Source organism: Parus major, chromosome 1 (assembly GCF_001522545.3).
Source record: "Parus major isolate Abel chromosome 1, Parus_major1.1, whole genome shotgun sequence".
Taxonomy (NCBI): Eukaryota; Metazoa; Chordata; class Aves; order Passeriformes; family Paridae; genus Parus; species Parus major.
In genome coordinates this window covers 45,585,390-45,605,837 of record NC_031768.1, presented here as the reverse complement: position 1 = coordinate 45,605,837, position 20,448 = coordinate 45,585,390, and positions in this window count along the sequence as shown.

Below are 20,448 nucleotides of genomic sequence, written 5' to 3'. Positions count from 1 at the left end.
TGTTCTGCCAATTGACAGTAACAAAAAGATTAAGAAATTCGTATTACAGCTCCACAAATTTTGGCATGATCCAAGAAGATTTTAAAAGAATGCTAATATTTTTCACTGTCTCTTGGAAAATGCAGATATCTTTAGGAGAGTAAAATTATAAAAATCAAAATATTCCTTTCAAGAAAGACATTTGTGTGTTTTCTACTCAATGAGCAATTTTATTTATTTTTTTTTTTTAAACTGTAGACTCTCAGGTACTAAAATAAATAATAGAATTGTTGTCTTCTTCAGTGTCAAGTCACAAGTGTAAGGAAAAATAGGGTTTTGATTTTTACTTTTCTTTTAGAATTGCAACATTAATATGCTATGAACATTTGCAGAACCATACTAGATCTGATTTATGTGGCATTAAATATTTCAAACAACTGCCTGGAAGCAATGCCCTCAGGTAGTCCCTATACTAGCCAGCTACCATGTTAAGAGTAATGTAATTCCCACAAGTGCTACTTTCCAGAAATATTACTTTCTTAACATGACAGCAAATACATTGTGACAGACATGTTTGATGGAAACAGAGGAAAAATGTTTCTTTTATATGAAGTCCTTGTAGCAATGATTTTTTAATGAATTGGGAAGTAGCACAGATATTAACAGATATTTTCTTTTTCCGAATCAAAACAGACATGTCTTCAAAGATGACAGGAACACAGAGGTGCCGTCTTTCCATAGATTATTTCTTTTAGTCTTATTCAAGCTATTATGTATTTGAAACAATAAAAAAATGCTTGCTCTTTCTGTCCAATTTTTCCATTTCTCATTCAGCCTAGACTGTGTGATCAGAGACAGCTTCTGTCTAATTTAAAATCTATATGAAATGCAGAAAACACTATTAATTTCATAACTCAAAGATAAGGGCAATATCTCAGCATGATAATAGTGTGAATTTAGATTTAAGCTCTTCTTTTGGTTTCATGTAGTATATTTTGCTTTACTTTGGTTTTCTGTCAAACAAGAAAAACACAATATTTGAATAAAACAAAATACATGTCCATAACTTAAAAAAAAAAGATGCAAAACTGATGCACTGTGGAGTTAAATTCTGGAATTGTTTTACTCAGATTTACCTCCAGCTTGCTTTTGTAATTTGCTTCTGATTTACACTAGTATAAATGAAAATAAATGCTAACTCTATGGAGTCCAGGGATCTAATTATAAATAAAACAATTTTTCTGACAGTGAGCGTGGGTAAGACATACCTGCTGGTCATTAAAACTCACAAAAAATAGAGATCAAAGAAATCATGCTGTCAAAAGAAGTTCTAAGTGAAATCATGTGGGGCTTCAAGGAATGAATAAAGGAAGGTAAGACAAGAGAAGAAAAAGAATGAATTTACATAGGGTCAGTAAGAATCTGCTGAGAATATACAACTTAGTGTCCCACATCTTTCTCATTCCCAAGTTTTTGGGGCTAAGACTTCTAAAAACAGTACTAATATTTAAAATATTGATCAATGTACTTGCCAGCATGACATAAGGAAGAGAAAGAACACTGAGGGACACTAAGGAACGATTTGCTTCTTCATAATAGTGCACACTTCCAGCAGAAGAATGAGATGATAATTGAACTCATTAATGTGCTTGTTCTAGAATCTGTGCTGCTTGTCTCCTTGATTGCTTTTCTTCAGTTTCAGCTTGGAAACTTGATATTTTTGTACATTTTTCCTTGCTGGGAACCCCTCTTTGCTCACTGTAAACTTAGCTTTGCATTTTATTAATGAACAATGAGTTAAAAATATATGACACTCGTATCCTATACTTTTAGATTCTAGACATAGTTTCCATGCTTCACAGTATGCATTGGGCCAGAAATGCAAGTCATCTGTATTCAGATGTGGGAAGTGCTCTTTCACAATGAGTACAATGCGCAACAGACGTTTAATATATTGCTCCAGTTTTGCTATAGCTTGGTTTTCCCTTTCAGCCCCAGGATATGGAATTTACAAGGTGCACATGGAAACAATGCAAGATTTCACTCTTTGATTTCACAAGAGTGTCATTGCTTGTGTCTTGCTCGGTACACAGATTCAGGTACATTCCAAAAAATGAATAAACAAGTTCATGTGATGCTTTGCATAATTTCTAGTCCAATAAGTTTTCATAGACATGTTTCATGTGAAGCAGTAAAACAGAGTTTCATTTTATTTATTTATTTTTTTTTTTGCTACAAATAATTTTGAATTTTAGTTGTTAATCATTAATTGTATTTTTGTAATTTTATTCTCCAGGGTAGACTTTTGATGAGGCTAAAACTTAGCAGGATTTTTTTGTCCATGTTTTAACTCCCTTTCCCATCTAAAGAAAATGAGAAAAAAATAAACAAGTCATTCATTACCAGTCTTAGGATAAGACTAGAAAAGAAGCACTCCCAAGTTTAACTGCGAGCAGAAGAAGTTTACGTAAATCAATGATGAAACTCAGCCTTGGAGAGAAAGTGCTCAAAGGGAAATGTAAGGAGATGAAAAAGAACAGTACTAATTACTCATCCTGTGGTATCTGCAGCTACTCAGACACAAACAAAGGTGAACACTTAAGACAGATCTTTCAGCAAAGTTGTGGGTAGACAGCAACATTTCCTAAGACACATATTCAGAGTTGCATTCCAGGAAAGAGTACACACATAGAATAATGCAGGAAGAGTGTAAAGACTGAAAATGAGCATTCTATTGAACATCAAGATAATTGATTTTAGTAGCACTTGCACTCAGTTAAACTGCAGTGCATTTGTTGGCAGCTGAAATTTTGGGCCATCTATTGTCTAAATGACAATAGTTTTCTCTTGCAGACATTGAAATAACTTGTTTCTATATGACAATTAAAGTAATTTCCTGTAATATTCACTATGGTTACATTTCTTATCTCAAAATTATTTTTGATAAGTCACCTTAAAAAGTCTATATTTACTATGGATTTTACTAAGTAAAGGAAAATCATTTTAAATTTAGCAGACTACCTCAAGTACACCAGCCTCCCCTTTCACTCCTACCAACCTTATGTTTATTACTATGGATCGTTCTCTTTGAGAAAATGATGCTTGATCTGTGTAAATTGTTGTGTTAATATACCTTGTGTTGTTATGATTTGGCATATTTAGGTTTAGTTTACCATTTTGGCAAAAACTGAAATGAAAGCTTAACATTAATGTGATGTGCTAGCTTATCCAAAATGGTTGGGGATTATTTTAGTATATTTGTGTGCAATGAATACATATGAAGAGCTAAGAACAATTTCTTGATAACTCCAAAAAAATATAACAGTCCCTTGATTATATACTCTGGATCTATATTTTCATGCATCACCATCAGACACTGGATAAATAAACAAAAATTTAGAATTTAGATATTACATATAATTTAGAAATTATCAGAATTGAAACAATTTCAGTTGAGAAATTTGTTTGATACCTAACAAAGGTAGAAGACCTAGCTTTCAGGGGTTTGTCCATCATTGTTTTCCATTGTCTCAGGCCTGGGGACAGGTAGAGCACTGTGAGGAGCATTCACCATCATGTCTTTTTTCCAGTTGCCACACAGAATTAAGCTGAGGGGGTGAACATTTTAATTTTTTTGTATAAAGAAACTTCTCTTTTTTGTGTGTACTTTTATCATTAATATTATTGCTGTCATTGCATGTTTACTTTTCCATTGTGCTTTGCTTTCAGTAAATTCAGTAAATTGTTATCTCAACTCATATTCTGTCTTTGTCCCTCTCTTGCCAGAGAGGATGGGGGAAGGAAAATGGCTTATCCCAACACAATGGTAGATGCACATTTGTCCATAGATGAAGCAGGGGTTTTGGTGGCATGAGAAAACTAGAAAACTTGTAAAGTTGCTTTAATAAATAACTAGCCATCTATTAGAGCATACTAAAAATAAACTGTAGTATAATGACATAATAGGCTGAAATAAAATATTTACAGATTATCATAAGATTGGGATTGCTCAGTACAATCAATGTAATTGTACACTCACTATCATCCCAAATCAATCAATCATCTAGAGCTAAAGCCTAGTCACACAGACATCCTGTTTACAGAAAGTCTCATGATTTTTAATCACCTTAAGTAGAATGAATCTTCATTTTAGTGCAGAAAAGTTTCTATTTAGGAAACAACATTAGGAGAGAAGACAAACTCATATTTTACTACTAGTAAAAGTCAAATAACTTCCTTGTATTTTTCATTTTTTTTCCTGTTGGGAGACCTGGTATGCCACTTTGTAGATGATCAACAAACTCCTGCAATGAAAAAAATCTCAGTAGAAATGGGTCAAGTTGGCGTGTCTAAGAAGCTCAAAAAGTAATGCAAAGAAACTGACCTAATCTCAAAACAAAAGGGAACATAAACCACTACAAACAGTTGAGTTGGATAACTGGTGATGTAAGTGTTTCTCCCTGTGTTCCCTAAAAGTGTAAATATTTCCCTGAGTCAGCCAGACCAGCAAAAAGGGGACTTAATATGTGGCTCAGCCCAAAACAGCGTAGAAAAGCAAAGCAACTGGTAAAAGACTTTCTGAGAGAGCAAAAGGCTTGAACTGGCTTCAACCCATGTACTACTTCCCTCCCACAGCTGACACCCAGGATGGTGATAGTGAGCATATCATAGACACTGGGAATAGCAATCACAGTGATACTGTGATTGAACTGTGTACTGCATTTGCTGTGTTTTGCTAACTGTGACTTATATTTGGTGGTGTTATACAGTTTATTTTGAAGCACTCTGATAAATCAGAAATCCTTTTCAACATCAGATATATTTAGAATAAGTAAAACTGATATTAAATAGTACAACCTCCACAATCTCAAAGGACCCAGTGAAAGTGTACTGCACTCTGACATATTTAAAATGGGTAAATCTGTCAAGTAGCTTATCTCACTATTTGTCACAGGGAAAAATATAACCTACTCTGTGGGTGTATAAAAATCGTGACTGTGGGTTCTTAGGATTCCATAATACACAAGGGTACAACCCTCTAAAAGTCTCTTTATTGCGGATCACCACATACATTTCCCCCATATCACCACTAGCAGGTATACAAACACAAAGTCACCACTTTCAAGTAAAGCTATTATTAATAAATTCTATATTTTATATATTATATATTATATATATTATATGTATTATATTATATATAAATATTATACTATATTTTAAAATATTATATAATTATATGATATTTATATGTTAATATATATGCACATATATATGAATATATATATAATTCATTACTATTTATTATAGTTATAAATATTCATTATATTCATTATAAATATTCAAATACTTATTTATTAAATTATATTTTTGTATATATATATATGCCTATATCTCAAACTATTAAGGACAACTATCATCAATAATATAATATCAATCAATAGTATGGTAGAAATCAATCATAACAGCAATCAAACATATAATAGCAACAATCAATTGTAAAACAGCAACACAGTTGTGCTCTCTTACCAGCAACCAGAAACTTATAATTAGTGAAACAAACTCATCAACAATATAATAGTGGATAGTTATAATAGAGCAGTTACATGTAATACCAGTAATCAAGTGAAGTAGACAGATTTCAGAGGGGGTGAAACAACACCAAAGAGGAGGACATAATGATACAAGAAAGGAATGGAACCATCTCAGAGGTAGAGAGACCAAACCAACTTAACTCCAGAAGTGGGACCAGTGAAGTAACAGACTGAGTCTCTCTTCAAAGAAAAACTACACCACAGAATCTGAAGTCATCCACGCACCCCCAGCCTGGGTCCAAGATCCCATAGAAATTTATTTTGAAGAATTCCGCCTATATAGTAAAGGAAAATTAAGTCCTTTTTATTTCCTGGAAACATGACCACATAATCGCCAGAATTCTGAACAGCCAATGGACATTGTCAATCTCTATTTTTCACCTGTAAGAGCCAATACATGGTGAAATTTTGCATTTTTTCAAACCAGTTTCATTTTCCCACACTGTTTCCACTTTTTGAGATGATAAGTTGCCATTACAGTTTCTTAGGTTTTGTACTTGTTGATGATATCTCAGGATGCCTCCTGTTTCTATGTATGCAGCTGTATTTCAAAGATGCCAGCTGCACTTTTCAAGGGTATTTCTGCTGCCAAGGCCTAGTTCCCAGGCTCTCAGGCTGGCAGGCAATTTGTCTGTCAGTATTTTTCAACAGACATTTCCTTCTGTTCAGTAACATTCTTCTTCTAATCAGGCTAATTATGGCTGCTCACATCACCATTTTGTTTCCATCTCTGCACATCTACACTGTGTAAATATTAAATTTTTCCCGGGATCTTTGTGAATGTGAGTCAACATAATCCCCCAAAACACATTCTTGCATGGTTTTAGAAGCTGATTTCAGTGCTGGTCTCCAAATCCAGCGTAGGTGAAACAACACCAGACTTAGTCATTTCTACATTGAGTACACTTAAACTCTTTCAGGCATTAACTCCTTATTGTATTACCTAATACCACATCTTACATCAAGAAAAACGTAAAAATAACTCTCCTACAGAATAATCTTCACAGTATGTCAGACACTTTTAGCAGGAAAAGAGAAATATTTTGATTCTCAGGAGCTACATGTGACCCTGTTTGCTCAGGGTTAATCGACCTGTTGTGCAGATACTGCCAAACTTCTCGGGAGATAGCTAGTCCTGAGCTAAATATACAAGAATCATGGCACCACATAGTGGGGTAACTTCTCTCCTAAGATGGATACAGTAATATAGTCACCAGAGTAGATAGAGACTATGAGTAATGATTTATTTTAAAAATAGTTCCAGTAAAGTCAAAAGTAGGGCAATGGATCTGCTTGGGGAATGAAGGGCAGGTGCCAGAAAGCAGTTTAGTGCCTTATGAACAATATTGGTAGAAATTAAATGTTAGATTTAAAGTTCAGCTGCCATCTGAACCCACAAAATGTCTAATCTCTACAAACATCTCTTTTTTTTTTTTTTTTTGAGATCTCTGTAGGAGTCTAATGCAATGTTTCTCTATTTCTGTGAAGGACTGAATTCTGGCAGGAATTTGATTAGGATGAAGGAATAGCACATTTCTCAGCTAAGATCTTGGAGATGTGGAGCAAAGTGTCCAATCTTGGAGCACGTCATGCACATGTCTAGGATCATGGTACACATAAAAATTATAGAAATCAATATCTTTTGAGTTGTGGTGGTGATCCACATCCTGATATAGGCTCCAACACCGTGTCATAGGAAGCCAGAATCATTTCCTGCAATATTAATTTTAATTTTATCATTCTGGAGAGTGGTCGAACCGCAGAATAGAAATCTAGCCTATAGTTCCTTATTTCCCCAGCTGTGGAATTTCTACCACTCTACAGAAGAGAATTCAGGAGCCTTTGGAATTCAGGAAACTTTGGGTAAAGAATCCCCCTGATTGCCCTTTCATAGTTATCTTGTAAAGCCACAGAATATTCTCATCCTTATGCTGTTTGTCCTGAGATGTGTGATTTGGGTAAACCATTCTGTTAAGGCATCAGACTCCTCTCATTGACCTTAATGAACACATGACAATAAATTATTGATGACATAGCCTTGAAATTTTGAGTTAGTATGTCTGAGATTGAATATTTATTTATATTTCTTAATCACACATCTGGAGAAGTAGTCTGGTAGAAACCTTGTGAAATTCAACAAGAGAAAAGGTAATGGTGTCCTGGGCTTTCCTAGCCAAAGTGTTGTCAGTTGATGAAGGGAGGTGAACATTCCCCTCTATTCAGGTGAGACCACACCTGTGGTCTGTTATTGGCTCCTCAGTACAAGAGTGGCATGGACATACTGGAGAAAGTGCAACAAAGCATGAGTAAACCAATGAAGTGGTACAGCTTTTCTCCACTGACTGAGGGCTGAGAGAGATGGGGTTGCTTAACCTGAAAAGAGAGTCTCAGAATGTTAAAGAGAACTGAACCCACTGTTCACATGAGCCATTACTGGACTACTCATGTACAGGACAGCCTCATGATATGACTTCTGGATCCACCCAGGAAAAAAATAGTGATCTAGCAACTCTCAAACTCAGTTTATAAATACTGAACTTATGGACACATTTATGGTGACAATAAGGTATGTATGAAGAAAAATAGTGAGGAAAATTTACAGAAAAATATCAACAAAAAGAGATGAACTGTTCTTCCTCTGAGTACTTTGTACTTAAATTGTTGTTTATCACATCTTTATACCAAAATTCTGTATTTTTAGTTTCTTAATAGAGTTCTGCTTAGTCTGGTAGGCACTTGAAAGCCCCAGTTGGGTTAAGAGTGAGCATCCTCCTCCTTCTACAGAGAGAGGCATAATAAGCTTCACTGCAAAAAGAGATTCATGGCTCCGAGCAGTATCTGAAGTTAAAAATTCTCTTGCAGCTCTCTGTACATCTTAACTGAACTGAAAATGAACTGATCAAAATAGAGAAGGTTTCAAGTCTATGCAGCAAAACCATAGAAAAATGAAAAATCAACTTGGTTCATTATAGTATAGTTAAACACTATTTTACATGAAATTTTATCTTTTTCAATTGGAAAGTTATTTTAGTGGAATAGAAAAAAAGACAGGTACAATTACCCTCCTTTATCCCAATACCATCCAATATTCATTCAGTACTATGTTAATCAGTAATGTTTTAGAGCATATAAGGGTCCGACACTAGATAGTTAGGTCACTAATGCTGTGCATTCAGCCCTTTTCAACATGGTTCATCCCAGGGAATTTCATTTGTTCCCTTTTCTTTCTTAATTCTCCTGACTGGAAATGTGTTTCTTTCATCTACCCTGGAAAACACAGAACAATCCCAAAACACTACCAAATCCCAACCCTCCATATGAACAATTTTAAACTATTAATTTTTGGGAAGGTTTGTGTTATGGGTTTATGTGGAAAGGTTTAATGTCTGTGAGAAGACACCAGAATCTGCACAGATGGCAACAATAAGAAGATAATTCCATGCCTGATGAGACAGATCTGGCTAAACTCTCTGGACAAAAATTCATATGTGAGAAAAGAAGAAATCTTTTGCACACATGTCATCTCAAATGATGGGAACATAATCTACACCTCATGGATACCTGGGACTTGGAGTGTATAGAAATGGTACCTCCAGAAGAACTGAGGGCTCCCACCACTGAGGAAGGACCAGAAGGATGTCACAGCTGTGGAAGATCAGACAGATACAGAAGCTGAGCTGGGCAGCTCTGCCGACCTCTTAGCCCTGGTACAGTGGAAGCTGTGGAAGGGATAAATTCATGGCAAGAACAAAAGTGAAGACATCATGAGTGGTCAATCTGACCAGCTCTGATGAGAGAAGATGCAACAAGGACTTGATAACTGAAAACATTGTGTTACTAAGGGAACAGGGCAAAGGGTCCAAGTGGAAAATATTTAATGGAACTTGGAGAACTATGAACACTGGTGAACTAATGTAACAAACTGCTTTGCATGGTCTGTATCTCTCTATCCCTGCAACAGCAACAGGGATCCATGGTGCTCACTCGCTCTCTCTCCTCCCTACCCATCCTTTCCCTGCCCTGCCCTCTTCCCTCTCCCTTCCTATTTCTTTCTATCTCTCTACCTCACATTTACTGTTAAATAAAATCTGGAATATTGACTTTGACATATGGTCTGGTTTGCACGTTAACTCAGGAAGAGGAATCTCCTATAACTGGATCATAAGATCAAGATAAAATGAAACTATGATAATAGTGAGATGTAAAAGCATGATAAAATCATATCATGGCAATCTCACTTTGACATGCTTCTTTTTTAACTGTCTTTTTATTCAACATGTGTGGCCTGAGTAGAAGCAGTTGTCATGGCTTTCTTTAGCTTCACGTTTTCATCAGGTTTCTGTTGGGGAATATATTGTCTTCTTGTTCATGTCCTAGATCTCAGAGGCCCACTTTCGTAAGACTCCAAGAAAATCACAATTTTGTCTCTTACAGGTTTTTTAGTGATTTTTTTTTCCTTTCACAGTAAGTTTCAAATTACTGAAGAGAGTGAGTTGAATAGCTCCAATTAAGATGTTTTTGTTGTTTTGCCCAGTTCAGTAGATGTTTCTAGAGGTGCATTGGGGTTTGGTTTTCTTTTTTTTCAGCAAAGACTCTGAAGAGTCATCTGTTTTCCTGAGTTGACTTAATAAAGCTTTATTAAAAAAGAGCAGGGTGCCAGGGCTTTATTTAATCAATTTCTGGTTTTGCCCACCAAGAGTTCATCCTCCTCTAGAGTAGCTGAACAAAAACAATCTGATCCAGCATTTCTGTGTTGCCTAGCTCATGTGATTACAAAAAACCAAAACAGTTCAATAGACCTAATGTCAAAATATTAGTAGTATGCAATCTAGAGACATTGTATATTCACACCTCTTTATCCTGAATTTCCATAGTTCCTTTTACTATTTTGCAAGGTATTAGCTGTATTAGCAGGTATGTTATCTGAAGGAGAGTTTTACTGCATGTATTGTCTTGACTAATGTGAAAATAAAGACTATGTCAAAACATGATTTAACATTTCTAGAAGTATTTTTTTGGTAACTTTTCACTGCAGCAGAAACAGAGTAAATGCACTGTAAAAAATAGAAATCAGAAAAAAAGTTTTGTAATAAATTAATTTTATCTTTATATCTTTATCCTTTTTTGTAATAGTATTAACTTAATCTAAAGTTATTTTAAAATAATTTGAGTTATAATGATACCAGCATTTTTAAAGTCCTAATAATTGGGTACTCTAGTACTACTAAGAATAAATGCATTTTGTTGGTTGACTAATGTGATATTTGAGAGATTGAGGGTAAGTAAAAATACAAGGTATGAAACCATGATGTTACTAAACTCTACTGAAGTGTTGTCATTTATTTCTGAAATGAAAAGATATCACCCAAGATTCTCAACATAGGTGACTTTCAAAATAAACAACAACATATTGACAAAAGATTAAGAATAGTAACTCTGATGTTTTGTATTTGGTTGTAGATAATTATTAGACCTGTGTTTGGGTAGCATTCAAAATTCATTTGAAATAGTAAATTGCCAACAAACCTTATCAGGAGATTCAAACACTGGAAAAAGCTCTTGCCCTGTAATAGTAGCCCAGCAGACCAAGATAAAAAAAGGTACCTTAAAGCATTCAGGTAAGCAGTCCCAGTAATGTTCAGTGAAGCTGGAAGAGAAAATCTGTTTATGGCTTCAGGCCATCAAGTCAAAGAAATATGTGTCTACAGTGATGATAGGAAGAGGGTAGTGACTTGGTGGTGGTGTCTCTGTTCTGTAGTTGGGAATGTTGACATTGTGTTAGCCCCTGACTGCAGGAAGAGGTGAAGCTTTCATCGCAACATAAGTCATTCCATTTTTATTCATGTGCCTACCAAAGATTCCCATCTAGAAATGCTGTCCTCTGACATCTATTTCAAAAACAGTGTAACCATCCAGCTACAGATAGAAATGAAGGTGAATGTGGAAGACAGTTTAACTAGAAAGAGGAGATTAAGTTTCTGTGTTAATAATGAAACAATGCACAATGAAAGAAAAGTCATTGCTAAGAAAAGCTGACTAAATCAGCTGTTGCAGTACAAAATAGAAACCTAGATTCTAGACTTGTCTTACAAAATTAGTTGTACATTTTATAACAAATATTGTTAGATAAAGTGATGCTTATTGTGGTCTAGTGAATATTTCTTACTTTAAATTCTACATTAACTGTTGAATTTGAAGGAACAATTTGGCTAAGAGAGCCTGTTTGGCTCTTCTCTGGAAGTAACCTGTGGAGGTTACACAAATGATGGGCTGTGACTTGCATTCCATAGGGGGAACGGATGTGGAAGGAAATTAGCACAACATGATCCATGTTTATACTCAGAATCATGATATCCTTTTTTATGTTGTTTTTTGACATACTACAGCCCTTGCTTTTGTAACAAAGATGAACAGCAAGTTCATAACAGCTTATGGTAATGGTAAAGCTCATTTGTTCCACTTGTCACTTTACTCCATGACTCTTGATTAAGTTTATGTTATGTCCATTACATATTTTTCTTTCTCTCAATCTAGGGAGTCACAGAAAATTTCCTTAGAACTGTTGCCATCATGGAGAAAACAACAGTCTGCTATCGATTTCCTTAAAGACTATAATTTCTTTTCCTAGTAAATTAAGAACTGTCTGCCAAAACCCACTGAAAACTAAAAGATTTCTAGGCTTATTAAAATTTTGGTTACACTGAGAGACTGTGCTTTAAAAGTGTGGACACCTTAGGTTATGCATTGTCTTCTTTTTTTCGTTTGGAACAGCACATTAGGCAATTGAGTTCAAATACTCTGTCATTTTAATTGGTTCAGGAGAGCAATTGACTTTCAATGGCAAAATGTCAAGTGCTTCCTTTGCCTCATCAAAGCAAATTTGTCAGGAAAAGACTATCATCTCATATAAATAGCAATCAGTGCAATTAATTTGTATGTTTCAATTAGCTCATGATCTAATTATCGCATGGTCTAAGGATAACAGCTAAGGACTTCAAAGAGAAAAAAATGTTTCTCCTCTCTACTTCAGTGTTTCCTATACTGTTGACTCATATTCATATGCTTGAATAAATCCTCTATGATAGTTGAACTTTGCAGCTTCATTTCACACAAACTTTCAAGTTAGTTATACTGTGAACCTCAAAGCCCAAGTCTACACAACTTCCAGAGGATTTAAAGCTACCTCAAGTGATAGAAGAAAGACAGTTGTTTCACGAAGTGTTGATTATATTTAAATTATTAATGTATTGAGACTAAATCCTTAAGACCTCCTAGCACATTAAGAGTATTAAATAAAAACTGAAAAGAGTCAGAATGGTATAGATCCAAAAGAAGATTAATGTGTCTGCAATTTTGTTGCTGTTGTTTTGAGATGCCAGAGGCCCACCTTTAGTATAAGAGAAGGCTATTTTGAACAGAAAGAGACTTTCAGATTTATTTTTAGTTTGATAGGATTCCAGGCTCTAGAAGAGTTGTTTTGGTAATTTTTCTATAGAGGGAATACTTTAACTGTTTCTGAGGCCAGAACTGTACAGCTGTCTCCTTTACTTTTCAAATAATTTCAGATAATTACTGGGAAAACACTACAGGGCCTTGCTTCAAATTCTTTTTGCTCAGTCAAGCTGAAACCCACTTCTCTTACTAATAGAAGCCAATAACTCATATTGTTTTCAAAATATATCTTGTTTTCAACATTTCACCATTTCTTCAAATAAATTTCCAACAAAAATTGGTGACTCCATTGTAATGTAGAATAGTTTTTATTAATGGCAGTTAAAAAAAAAAAAATGTCAGCAAAAAAATATTTTAATGCTAAGGACAGTATTTGTCTCAGAATGTTAAAATTAGTAGTAGTATAGGAATTAACAATTTTTTAAATTATCACTTCATTATTAAATTAAAATATGTTTCCTATTTCATAATATCTTGTCCCTTCTTTGGTTTGTCCTTTTTTTTTTCCTTTTCTTTTTATACCTTACAAAAAAAACAGGTGGGAAATGAGTGAAAGAAAATTGTAAGAATTCTTATCTGACAACTCCCTTTGTTAATCAATAAAAAGTGAGTCCTTTCTTCTCCTTGGCAAATTCCAATCTTCCTCAAGTTGAGAAATGAGATTAAGTTATCCTGGTCAAAATGATACAGAAGTTTTACTCCTAGACACTTCTATTGTGAGTAACTGTTGCTCCCATCTCCCATGAATGGAGCACACTTTTATATGGGGTAAGTGTTTGCAATTTTCTCCATTTATCCTTAGGTTAACTCTCAAAGAAAGGAGCAAAAAAATAAAAAAATAAAAATAAAAAAAAGATACAGAAGTAACTTATGTTTCATTTTTACATCTTGCTGCCTGTATCCCTGAAGGAAGTCATGCTCAAATGATAATTGCTGATACTAAGACTGTAGGCAGACTGACATGACCGAAAAATAAAAGTAGAGGTATTTTATCCACCGGCAGTAGCTTATGATTTGATTCAGGTCACGACAGTCATTGAACAAATTAAATAAATTCCATATATCAAACATAACCCTCTATTCTCTCAAAACAGTACTGTTTTTATGGGATTAGTTTGTTGACAATGATTCTTCCATCTCTATTATCCATCTAGTTTATTTTATTCAGTATAATGTATTTTTCAAATGCAGAAAAGGAAAGCTGATTCTTGTTGTTCACAGTAGAACAGCATCTAGCTCAGGTTGTCACACTTTCACTCTTTCTTGAAAGTGTAGAATTTAAACTTTTATATGAAAACAGTGCAACAAGAATTTCATACATGATGTCTGTTATAGCCTTTTTCCAAAAGAATTCTCTATTGTCTTATGAACAAAAGAAGAAAACGTTCTTTACTGTCCTCCTTCAAATTCCCTAAGTGATGAAGAGCCTGTGGGTCTGAAAGTTCTGTGCTGCAAAGCTTTTCCCTGCAGCCCAGTTCTTTAGGCATTTGTGAAGGGCTGGTCTGGAGTCACAGCTCTTTTTCACAGTTTCCTCCTAGATGCTTCAGGCAAATGTAGAGGCATTGGCATAAATTCTGTCATTCTGAGTGATTTAATTCTTCAGTGCATTAAACTAGGAACTCAGGCTCTCCTCACTAGCTGCATTTTGCATTGGGACTTTTACATGTAAAAGCTACATTGAGAGATATACTTAGGATTACAATGCCTTATTTTTCTGTTTCATCTAGTCCCTTGTAATCAGTACCTTTTACTTTTTTTTTTTTCCTGCCTACATGAATGGCTTTGCTTTTCGTTTCACATTACTCTAAAATATCCTCCATAGGTATGGATAGTCCCGTTTCTTCTGTGAAGTTTCTGGTTTCTTCCAGGATGGTTTTGAGGAAGTATAAAGAAGTCTTACTGACCCTTTTGTTTAAGTATATTCTGTAATGTAAGGTTCCCCCTACTCCATTATTTTCAGAGGTTCACACCATTAACAAAAAGCAGCAGAAGTATTTCATTAGCACACAGATATTCTAATTAAACAAATGAAATCAGTTTGCAACTCAGATCAGAAATATTTAAATCTCAGCTGGAAGTATTTATTAAGTAATGTCAGATCTTTACAGTCCCTGTTGTAAACACCTGTCTGGTTTCAAAATTTACTTTAGCATTCCTAGACTTTCAAATACATTATGAAATTAGTAATTCATAGCCATTACAGATTTTTTTTATTATTTTTTCTTGTCATAATCTTGTTTTACTGGAAATCAAATGGTTGTACTTCAGCAGCATTATTGTCTCATTAGGAGAAGAATAAAGAGATGCAGAAGTTCTTAGTCAACTGTACTTCTATTTTCAGCATGCCAGCATCAGAATTTCTAAAAAGTCAGGAGATCTTACAACTTTTTACTTTATCCTGAAATATAATTAAAATCAGAACTTTCTAGGAAAATATGGCTCTGAAAATATAAAGAAGCTGGAAATCCAGGCCATATAACCAATAAAGTTCTCAGCAGTAAGGAGGACAGAGAATTCAATCAAATTTAATATGGTTTTGTTACTGTTATTTTAAAAATCCCATCTGAAGCCTCTAGTCTTCTTTTCTGCAGGTGCTAACAAATACTTTTCATCTGTGTCTTAAACCTGTACTGCACACACACACATACACACAAACTGCTTCCTCTCTAATTCTTCATTAAATATAGAAAGAACCACATTGATTCATAAAAACGTACAGCACTTGGCAGTAGATGTCCTGACTTTTCTAAATTCATGTACTTCCCCTTCTTTCCATCTGGACTCTGAGAGAAATGAAGAATCACATCTCATCAGACCCTGTATCCAAGCATTGTAGGGATCAGGAGCTCAAGAAACACCACAGAATCAATCTCTCCTGCAGCAGAGACACAGCTTAAAACATCTTTGATAGGGTAGATACTTATCCACAGATCACTCTATCCTCCCTCACTAAACTCTCTTAGAAGAATGTAATTACATTCTCCAAGACCCAGATCATTGTTTAGAGTTATTTTGTAATGAGGAAAATAAAGGATTAAAAAGATTATCTTCTGTTGTGGAATCCAGGGCTGACATCAATCAATCTTAAAATTGTTTAGATTTTTGTTTGGCTATTCTGAAATGAAAGTTAGGCTCTAAAATAAATACCTTTATGAGAGGTGGTTAAAGACCAGACTTATTAGTGTTCAGTTTGTGTTCATTTACTTCAGTGCTTACATTAGCTTAAATACCATTTTTTAGAAGTGAACAGAATTATCAGTCTGTCCTGTAATATTAAGTTTTCCTATTCTACTAGCATTTTATTGTCTCATCCTGAAAGATTGAAGTCCCTTTTCTTATATATTCTGGTTTTAGAATGTAGGTGACCTGAATTGTCCGTATCAATTTAAGTGTCATCCTACCAGGTGAAATATATTGAAGCAAAGTTAGACAGTTAAGATATATTACCATCTCTGCCAGAAATAGCTCACCTCATAAAGTCTAAAAATAGGTTTTGTTTTTTCATGCCTGCATCGCATTGATGGGTTATTTTCATTCTGCTCTTAAGTGCATTAAGATTGCTGTATCTCTTCATTTCCAACTGGAAGAAAATGACTTTTTAATCTGGCTAATTTTTTTCATATTGAATTTTCATATAGTTAGTCCATAGCTCTGTTTTCATCATAATATCCTACTATGTACTGAACACATGGAGTCCACCTGTTCACAAGATAGGGCTAGAAGTGCATCTGAAATTGGAATGATACGTGGAATGGAAGGGTACATGATCACTTGTAAGGTGGCAAAGACCTCCAGTTTGTGAGAAAAGTCAACAATGATTCAGCATTTAATAATAAACAAATAAGAGACAAGAAAATATGTGGCTACTTTTGTTCAGATTTGTGTGTGTATGTGTGAGTGTATTGGCATCTCTGGAACAGTTGCAGGAGCTACAAACAAAAACAGCAGCAAACAAACTGAGAGAATAATTATTCTGAGGCTGGCATTAGACAATCCAAGCAGCAGATCATTCCCAAGACACTCCAAGTATGATTACTAATATATATATTATTTTATATATTCTTTTTAAATATTCACCTCTTCCCATTTTTCTTTGCATGTGGGACTTTTTTATGGAAAGATAATTTTCATATAGTTATATTTAGTTACTTAAATATGGTGAGATAAGCAGTCCATGTTGCAAACATGACACCCTTCAAGATCACAGCAGTTTCCTTGTGATTTGCGCAAGATTTATAAATACTAAAGCTGCTTCATATAAAGGTTGGATACAGCACGTGCGAATGCCTCTAGATGTAAACATAGACCCTGTATTTGCAGTTGCAGCTTAAAAAAAATTCTCAAATGCTTTTAGAAACTAAAGTCATATATTAAAAATATACATTGCAAGGCATTAAACAAAGATTTCCCAGAATTCTGGCTGATCAGTGTTTTGCTATTATTAAATCATGAAACTACACGATGATACTCCCAGAACTGACAAACAGCAGAACATCCACTCTTCTTTGTGTTGCTAAGGATCAATGTGCCCAAAGTGCACAAAATAACACTGAAGGAGTGCTAAATTAATTTTTGTGCTTAACAGGAAATAAAAATTTCAATTATATAACAACGTATATGATGAAAAGAGATGGCTCATAAATTTGACCTCAAATGTAGCTTTCTTGCCTTCTAAAAATCTTAGACACCATTTTAAATGCATGCAAAAGACCAAGAACTGAATAGTTACAGAAAAGTCAAAAGACATGCATGATTTATAGATTCGAGAAAATCATGAATTCGGTAAAAAGAAAATATAGGAAATACAACTATTTTTGAACATCATTGAGAAAAATAAATTTGCTTTTATAGAACATGCCAAAGGATTAATGACATGCAAGAAATAAGTCTGAATATATAAAACATACTAGAGTTTTTGGTAATGGGAAATTGTTCCTGGAGTTGGATGATGTTAATAAATAGAAAATCTAAACTATAAGATATCTCGCTACATTTCTTACTTAATTCATATGTAGTATGCTAATCAGAAAAAATGAGAATTTCTCATTTAATTAAGATTAATAAATTCAATAAATAATTAATAAATTTATTTAAATAATAAATAAAATTTATTTTTTCTATCAGTTCACTTCAGGTCCAATAAAATTAGTTTCAAATAAATATTTTTAAAAATTCAGAACTTAAAATATTTTTGTATACGTTTTGTTGTATTTTTAAAAGCAATTATATTTTTTCTGGTCAATTATTTTCCTAGTAAGTAAAATCTACCTTGAAAACAACTGAAAGCTATGAGCTTTCAGTCATGCCTGAAATTTATTGCAATGAAAATATAGAAACCCACCAAATCCCAGACAGCTATTTAACTCTTTGGTATACATCTATAGCATAAAATATTCTTGACTTTTATGGCACTATGAAGTAATAACAAATGTATCATTTACATCTGGCATTATACCAGACACATGGCACTTTTAAAATCACCTTTATTTTTTTTTTCAGCAGCTATTTCCACTGTGTCAACTATGCTAAGGTTACCCATCAAAATCCACTTTAAATCATTGGACCACATCAGTAAATATAGATTATGTAGTGGTGAAACTGATTTGCTCTGCCTAGCTGTTGCCAGAATGTTTAGCAGAAATCGCACGTCTATGGAATAAGTGAGCTCATGAAGTGAGGCCTCCATTTTATTCAATGTTGGAAAGTCATCAGTCATTGTAATTCAAGTGCTTGTGCTACACTGCTAATACATAAAATCTCAGGACCAAATTAAATTGGCAAAATATTTCAGAGCAACTGTATGAGACCAGATTGGAACACAAATCTTCTTTTGTCCTGTGTAAACTGAATAAATAGAATGAGTTTGTTTGCATTCTAGGGAACACAGATGACAATAAAGAAATGACTGTATGGAAATGTCTACTTCTCAGTTAACAAAGGAAGTTTTTTGTTTCTGGGACACAGTCCTTTATTTCAGGTTTCCCAAGCATCCTATGGCTAGAACTTTCTATCTCATTTCTTCATAATAATATGTGTCTACTGACCACAGTGACAATGGAGAAAAGATAGAATCTATTTTGCCCTTCCCCTCCTTGATTAAGAGATAACAATTCAGTAATTACTCAGTTCCTGCTTCCTTGGAACATGGTCTACAAGTCTTCTTTATTTTATTATTTTTTGTCCAGAGAGGTTCATGATTCCTTCAAATTCTTTCCTCATTTTAAAGAAATATTCAAACACTGGCTATGCAATGTTATTGCAAGAAATATAGACAGCATATATAATACAATTCCATACCTCTGTTCCCTTAAACAAAGCACAAATGTGGGACAATCCAATTGGTTAATTTGAAACTTGTAGCTCCACAGTAGAATAGACAACATGCACACCTAATCAGAATATTTTCAATATAAATATCCTTTAAGAAATGGCTTAGCAAAGTAGTAAGTTGTTTTAAATGAAGTCTAAACAAAGAAGGAAGTTGAAAATTGTCAGCTTGCAGCTTTCCAAAGTTACTTGTTTCTCACATTAACAAGTGTATTTCCCACTTCTTTTTCTCCCCGACCGTATGATGAATTCAACACAGTGTAACATACCAGAAAAATTAGAAATCCTACTATTTTTTCCTGCTTTTCTATTTTTGTGTATATTCAATATTTTTTAAAAAAATAAATGGCTTAAGTCAATTTTATTTTCTCATTTTCCCTTTGAACAATATTTCCTTTTAGCAAATGTACATATTTAGATTCAAATTTTATTTTCAGGAATGGGAAACAGTTTTGGGAACTACTATTGGCATATCTTTTACTGAAAAACAAAGTGATTAAATGGTTTTGCTTGTCATGACTAAGACAATCAGGGCCTCACTAAAATTCCAAGAACAGATATGCCCAAAGAGATATCTTTTGCTCTAAAAAGACACCTTCAGTTCTTCCTAAAGACTCAACACTTGTCTAAACCATGGTGAATGAAAGCACTCTGCATGCAATCCCTTATTTCCTAGTCAGCTTAACACAATGAATCTTGTCCATACATGAGAAAACATTTCATTTTCACTAGTATAGTTGTTTTACTATAATGCAAGAATGGTTATGATGAGAATTCAAATGCATGTGAGTTATAACATGTTTTGAATTAGCTAACTAGCCATAGCACATTGACATCCCCTACCTGTTCTTTACTGTCTTCCTCAACTTTTTCTGTGGTTCCATTCCAGAAGCATCTACTTTTATTACAAAGGAAAAGAGATGAGCCACTTCAGTGAAAATTCTTGGAATTTTAAAATCTATCCAGTGTAGTTAAAGCTGATAGACATTGCACTGAATCCACTCTGTTGAAGGCATTTTCAAGCAGAGAGAGATGGATGGAAACCATAAGCAGTTAGCCGGAAAAATAGAAGGAAGGAATAGAAGAACAGAACTTACTC